The sequence below is a fragment of the Lytechinus pictus genome, chromosome 9 (assembly GCF_037042905.1).
Source record: "Lytechinus pictus isolate F3 Inbred chromosome 9, Lp3.0, whole genome shotgun sequence".
NCBI lineage: Eukaryota > Metazoa > Echinodermata > Echinoidea > Temnopleuroida > Toxopneustidae > Lytechinus > Lytechinus pictus.
Window position 1 is genome coordinate 6294436 of NC_087253.1, and position 7397 is coordinate 6301832.

Consider the following 7397-nt stretch of genomic DNA (forward strand, 5'->3'; position numbering starts at 1 on the left):
GTCTGTGATTGATTATGACTGTGAATTCCTTCTCGAACTGATATTATAGAAGCGTTTGATACCAAACATTAGGACTAAGATTTCCCTATATGTTTGAGTAGTTGGACTGTGCAGTGGAAAGACTTTGGATGCAAACGCAGCAGGTAACCATCCTGAAGCAAGGCATGCTCCTAGATCTTTCATTGATGTATCCATCTCGACAGGCCTCTCTCTCTGGGTCATAGAACTATAGGCATGCACCTGATGATACTGCACATTTCAGGCTGTTCAAGGAATGTTCATGATCATCGTCCCAGATGAACGGTACTTCCTTGTGGAGAAGTTATCGAAGTGGTGCCGACTTTTCCCACAAATTAGGAATATATGCTGCTAGGTATTTGAACAATATTAGGCCTTTCTGAACATCATCCTCTTCGTCCTTGAGTAATAGTACTTGGGTAATGTGTTGGCTTCTACCTTGCTAGGATCTGAGTAGATATCTGATCTAGTGCACTTGGAGCCAAAGAAGTTGATAGCTTCTTTCTTGATTGTGCACTTGGAGCTGTAGAACACTGAGCCTTCTTGCTTTGCCGTCTCCATGAACAAGTACCGATTCTTGTCGTGTTCCTCCACGTTGATCTTGTCCTTCAATTAATGTGCTGCACTTGCGTGGTGCGTCTATGGTATAGGTTTAGCGATGTCCTTGACATGAAACATCGTTTTTTCCTTTGAAACTACCAATAGCATCGAACTGCTCTGGAAATGCTTGTTCGAGATCCTCATCACTTAAGTATTAAGTATTTGTTCAGGTTTAGGGTTAGGTGTTGGTGTGTCATAATTGTACATTGAGTACATTGTGATAATTCCAAGGTCAGTGCAACCTAACAACCCAAGGATAGCTGAAACCTTGACATCTTGTACATAGGATGTCTATGTTGACCATTTTGGACTGTAACATTTTATGTCAAATTAGTGTACCTTTACATTTAATTGGAATCTCACCATAAGCTTCAAGTTTTACTGGTGTTTGTTTCACTAATGATTCCCACTTTGAACTTTATATTTCCTTGGCGTACGGACTATGATAGTGTTAGTACTTGCACTTGAGTCAACTCTTAGGTAGAGCTTATGTTGACCGGCTCTGTGGGCATATGTAAATGTTAGCAAATGCTACTGTGCCTTCTGAATTTACAACTGTGTTTGGTCCATTGGTATGTATTATGTCAAATTATGCAAAGTTGGATAGACTGCCTTTAGACTGATAATGATCAGGATCTGTGATAGTATCGTGTGCTGTGTCCATTTCGCTGATTGGTTATATATAGTTCTTTCGACGTTTTGATTTTGATCGTGATTTCTTTTGTTTTGGTAAACGACCATCACATACCATGTCAGATCTTCGGTCATCTGAACTACGTTATGGTTTTCAACTATGATCACTTTTTGACTGACGACAGAATTACCCCCAATGATTTTTACTGTTGAGAGCAAATTCCATTAATATTGACCCCCAAATGGTTCATAGTTGTCTGAGAATGATAATTGAGGTTTTTTCCTTCATTATGAAAGCAAACGGAACAGAGTTGTAAACATAAGAGATATACAATAAACAGAATATTGGCTCTTCATAAATTTAGAAAAGAGTTAGAACGTGTTGGAAAATAAACCTGATTTTGGAATACAGGCCATAGATTCAAAATACAGATAAGGTGGGGGTAGCTTTGACATGTTCCTTTCAGTTATGTATTGATATGTCAGAACTTCATCTCTATTACCTGCAGTGCTAGTGTATCTTATAAATGTTTCCAAAAGACTTCAATAAATAAATTTCTTTATGATGTAACAGAAACACCTTTTTCCCCTTTACATCCTTCTGAATCAGATACATTTTTATTACCATGCACATTCTATACTGTACATTACGGTGTGTTAGTCATACCAACACAATCGATGCGAAAGGCTGATCAGAGCTATTGTATTATTTAAATGGCATACCATTCATCACTTTGCAATCGTTTTCATAGGTGTGACTGCCACACCGACGTTGCTTTTTGGCCTCACTTTAGCGCAAAATCGCTTAATACATTCAGCATATTTTCCTTCTATCTGAAGCAAATTAAGATACTTATAGTGGCATGAAGCCTGCCAATATTCTCGTTGATACATCCTCTTTCATATCGAATGTTGAGATTGTGCATTTATTACTGATATTCATAATAAATCTGATCAATAACAGTGCATGTGCAATTTTTTTTTACCAAAAACACAAATTTTGGCCAAAAGTCTTAATTCTTTTAAAAACTATATCAACCGACTTGAAATCGAAGAATAAAGGGATTGTAGTAAATTCTACCAACAAAATAATAGATAATTTCGCATTTTATTAAGGCCTATTTCCATTTTCTGGGTTGAAAATGTGACAATATACATTAATATATCCAAGTCTCCGATATGCAGTAAAAAAAAGCTAAATTTCTGAAAATTGAATTTTCAAGTTTGAGACATAATAAGTTTGTGACTAATAATGATATCAATTTGGAATTTCGTCCAGTTAATAATTGTATATTAGGAAAGTTTTCTAGAAATTTTCGAGGCGATTTCTTTATTTTCCTTAGATTTATGGTAAATCATGTATTTCACAAATTTTAATTTTTTTTGAAAAAATTCTCAAAATTGTACTTTTCTTATTAAAATCTCAGCCGAATTACCATTTCATCACCCATGAATAGTATCAACTTGTAGAAAATTTATTTATCTTTCATATGACACTAATTTTGTGGCAAATGAATGTTTGTGTCGGAATCTATGTACGAAAATCCAAATCCCATGAATATGGCGGCCATTTTGGACGCCATCTTGAATTTGAACCCCACGGGACAATATTTCGTTTTGGGAACATCAAAATTCATTCAATAAACATCTTAAGGATTACAAAAGTGTAGGTTAAAAAAATATATCATTCGGGTGCATGGGAACCCTACCTCCCTACCAGACTAATTGCGCCATCTATCTAGAAATAATCTATTTCGGGGCGCATTGTTATTATTATTATTACCCCGGCTTTATTTCGAGCTGCCTTTTAGCGCTCATGCATTCAAGGAATTAATCCTGCCGGGTACCTATTCCAGGGACCGCGGAACGGTTTTCAAAGTGGGGGGCTGACCATGCAAAAAAATCACAATCGTATGGTCATTTTTACGTTTTGTACATGGTTTTGGAAAAAAGTGGGGGGCTGAAGCCCCCCCAGCCCCCCCCCCCCCGCTTCCGCGGCCCCTGCATTCACCTCACCTTGGTTGAGTGCACCACAATGTGGATAAATTTCTTGCTGAAGGAAATTACGCCGTGGATGGGACTCGAATCCACGACCCTCTGTTTCAAAGTCAGAAGACTAATCCACTGGGCCACAACGCTCCGCAGAAAGAGGAGGTACAAATATATTCGGGGACGTCGAGTGAGGGGGGGGGGGTTATTCCGCAACTGATAAATGGATGCCCGAGGGGCTTGCATGGTTACATTGCGTGAGTGGTTTATTCGACCGACAAGAAGTCAACCAACGTTATTTTCATGAAGTCAATATTTACCAGATACGTATGCCTCAATCCACGTAGGCCCGCATTCCTATTAGACGAGTCAGCCCAGTAGAAACGGATTGGAAACCTGTGCGAATACTATCCTTATAACCATATATCTTTGCCGTCATACAATAGATGCGTCTGATGTAGCGAGGCTACAAACGAAAATATTCTCGCCGCGTCAGACCTGTCACTTCCGTTTCGCTGAACGGCAAAGACCTGTTGCAGCCTCTGCCTGTGCCATAGAGATATATATACTATATATCTCTATATGGCCTGTGCCAAAATTACTGTTCGTGTGTGTGCGCACGCAGTCGGGCTACGTTACAAACTAGTCGTTACTTAATTCTCCCGTCTCGCGCAAACTTTCGTCCAATCAGAGCACGTACTGGCCATGAAACTTCTGGTTAGTCTGCAGGCAAAGACCCTGATTGAAATTTGATCAACAAAATTAATGGGCATCGAGAAAATCCTAGCACGAATACAGTTTCTTGTTTCGATTTCATTTTTTTTAAACGAGAGGGACCTTCGACGCACAATTCTCATTCAGACAATGCACTTTCATCGACCGAAGGGTAAAAAGGGATGATCCGGGCTGAAAAATATTTATTTCTAAATAAATAGAGTAAAATTCACGGATCAAAATGCTAAAAATGTCATCAAAATCGGAAAAAAAATGACGAAGTTATTGAATTTTAAAGTTTATCAATATTTTGTGAAAACAGTTATATGCTCATCGTCTTGAATATTCATTAGGTGGGCTGATGGTGTCACATCCCAATTTCCTTTTTTCATATGTTATTACACGAAATCATAAATGCTTCATTTTTTTTTTACATGTATGAATGATGTGTCTCCATTATGATGAAGTAAGTTCCAGCAATAAATAACTAATGCACTTAATCAGCTGTCAATCCAATTGTTTTAGTTCTAGGTAGAATTTTTTTGAATAAACCTAATTTCTTAAAACAAAATGCAAAAGAACAAGTGGGGATATGACATCATCAGCCCACCTAATAAATATTCATAAGGACATGCCTGGAACTGTTTCACCGGGCTAATGCAAATCTTTAGAATTCAATAACTTTGTTATTTGTTATCCGATTTTGATCAATTTATTCAGCTTTTTGATTTGTGAATTTTTTCTCTTTTGATTGAGATATGAATATTTCCAGCCTGGACCATCCCTTTAACGTGTTACAGAGTCGACCAACTTCTCATATAAAATGAACGATTCATGTATCACGGATCTTGAGCTTTGGTTTGCTTTCTTTCAGGATGCACCCTGTTTTATTTATTTATATTTTCATAGAAAACAAGCAAAGAAGTGATACATAAATATGGGTGTAATTATACACTGTAAAAACTGTGGTGTTAAAACTGACACCAATTGGTGTTAATAGAGGACCACACCCTGGGGTGTTAAAATAACACCCTAGAGATTGAACATAACACCAAAGAGTGTAAATGTAACAACCATAGGTGTTGTAATAACACCTACAGGTGTAAAACTAACACCACCAATTTAACACCGGTGTAAAATAAGTGGTGTGGTCCTCTATGTACACAGGTTAACACCACAGTTTTTGCTGTGTACAAACCCAAGAACTCACCACTCCTGTTTTAAATGTGGGATACTAACATTTAGCATTAAAGACAACGAACTCGCTATTGCAATTAAGATTAATTGTATTTCCTGATGATATTTTCTTCTACACTACAAAAACTCCAGTGTTGATTTAACACCAGTCCGGAATCTATATATGTCCACACCAGAGAAGTGTTAAACAACCTCAGTTTTGTTTTGATCTAACACCAGAAAGGTGTTTATACAACACCAATTAGCATTGAAACCGCATCGGTTTGATTCCAAACGGGTGTGGTTTCAATACTTCTCTGGTGTGGACATAATATAGATTCCGGGCTGGTGTTAAATCAACACCGGAGCTTTTGCAGTGTACCACGTGACCACCAATTAACCAATATTTTCATTTAGAATATATACTCATGAATGTATGCTAACATCCGGTGCTTTGTAGGACACACCACGTACGCTGCAGTAGTCGGTAATGCTGATACATTTTCTCATGAAGATCTTGTCACGTAGGGCGCTTGAAAGTCATACTTTATTTATCATATGAGTTTATTAATGAGGCCTTGTTATTAATTTTCTTTCGGTTATGAGAGCCATTGGATGTTAATCCCCAACTATCGTGACTATTTTTGCGCATAATATAGTTTCGATTACATTTAGGGCATGTTAGCAATCACTTCGCCGACGTTTTTTTTTATAACGCAGCGAATATATTGTCAAAAGCCCTTCATGAAACAAAGTAGTCTTTGTCGAAAATCAATGAATCAAAACAGCAGTGTCGTCCTGGACTTTGAAAAAAACAACGTAAACTGAGTTCCAAAAGAAACTGATCAAACTTTACAAGGGCGCTGCACAAACTCCATTAAGCCAAAATGAATGATCCTTTTTTTTTACACAAGCTAGCTCCAATAACCTTTACTAGTCAATAATTAAGGGATTTATTCAATCACAGAGAGGCTATAGCCCGTCAGTTTCATTGGTTTCAGAATCCAAAGTCACAAAATGACAAAAGAAAGACAGATGAAAGTGACAGGGTATTAAACAAACTTCTCAGTTTATTGCACACGTCCTTCTCGGACATATTTTAGTGATGGGCTCAAACACAAAGAAGCCACACTGTAAAAACCGGTGTTAAAACCTACACCAGTTGGTGTAAATAGAGGACCACACCCTGAGGTGTTAAAATTATACCATAGAGATCGAACACCAAAAAGTGTTAATGTAGCAAACCAAGGTGTAATAACACCTATAGGTGTTTAACTAACACTGCCAATTTAACACCGGTCATCGTCTATGTACACCAATTATTGACGCCACAGTTTTAGCTGTGTACAGAAGATTAACATCAAGATTTTACATGACTGCACAGCAAAAACTTTGGTGTTAACCGGTGTACATAGAGGACCACACCAGATATTTTAAACCGGTGTTAAATTGGTGGTGTTACTTTTACACCTATAGGTGTTATTACAACACCTATGGTTGTTACATTTACACTCTTTGGTGTTATGTTCATTCTCTAGGGTGTTATTTTAACACCTCAGGGTGTGGTCCTCTATTAACACCAATTGGTGTCAGTTTAAAACCACAGTTTTTAACAGCGTGGGAACTATCACACAGCCCCCCCCCCCGAGAGTTGTGATTGATCCGATCAATCGCAACTATGGAAAGCCAGCAAATTCAACATAAAAAATGCACGTTTGTTCAAAATAATTTCTAGATATGAATGTGTATCCATACATTAATTGATTTCTTCACAATTTGGTGTGTTTCCCTTTGTTTTCAAAGGACATTGTGCAAATTTCCTGTATAAAAAATTATGACACTGATGGATTTCCATAGAGTTACGATTGATTGGATCAATTGTAATCAATCTTTGTAAGACGGGGCCCTGATCGGCATTTGTTGTTGTTGTTGTTGTTGATTAAATCAATAATATTGACAAATATTATTATATCATGAATTATATTATTTAGACAGAATTGTTTTTAAAAAGATAAAAAAATTGATAGGTGTAATAACGATAAAATGAGGGTATGATGAAAATAATCATAAACATAACGATAAGGATAATGATGATGATAATAATACCAATAAAAATTATATAATAATAATATCGACCAAAATAATAATAATAATGCTAATGATAATATCAATAACGATGATGATGATGATGATGATGATGATAATAATAATAATAATAATAATAATAATAATAATAATAATAATGATGATAATAATAATGATAATAA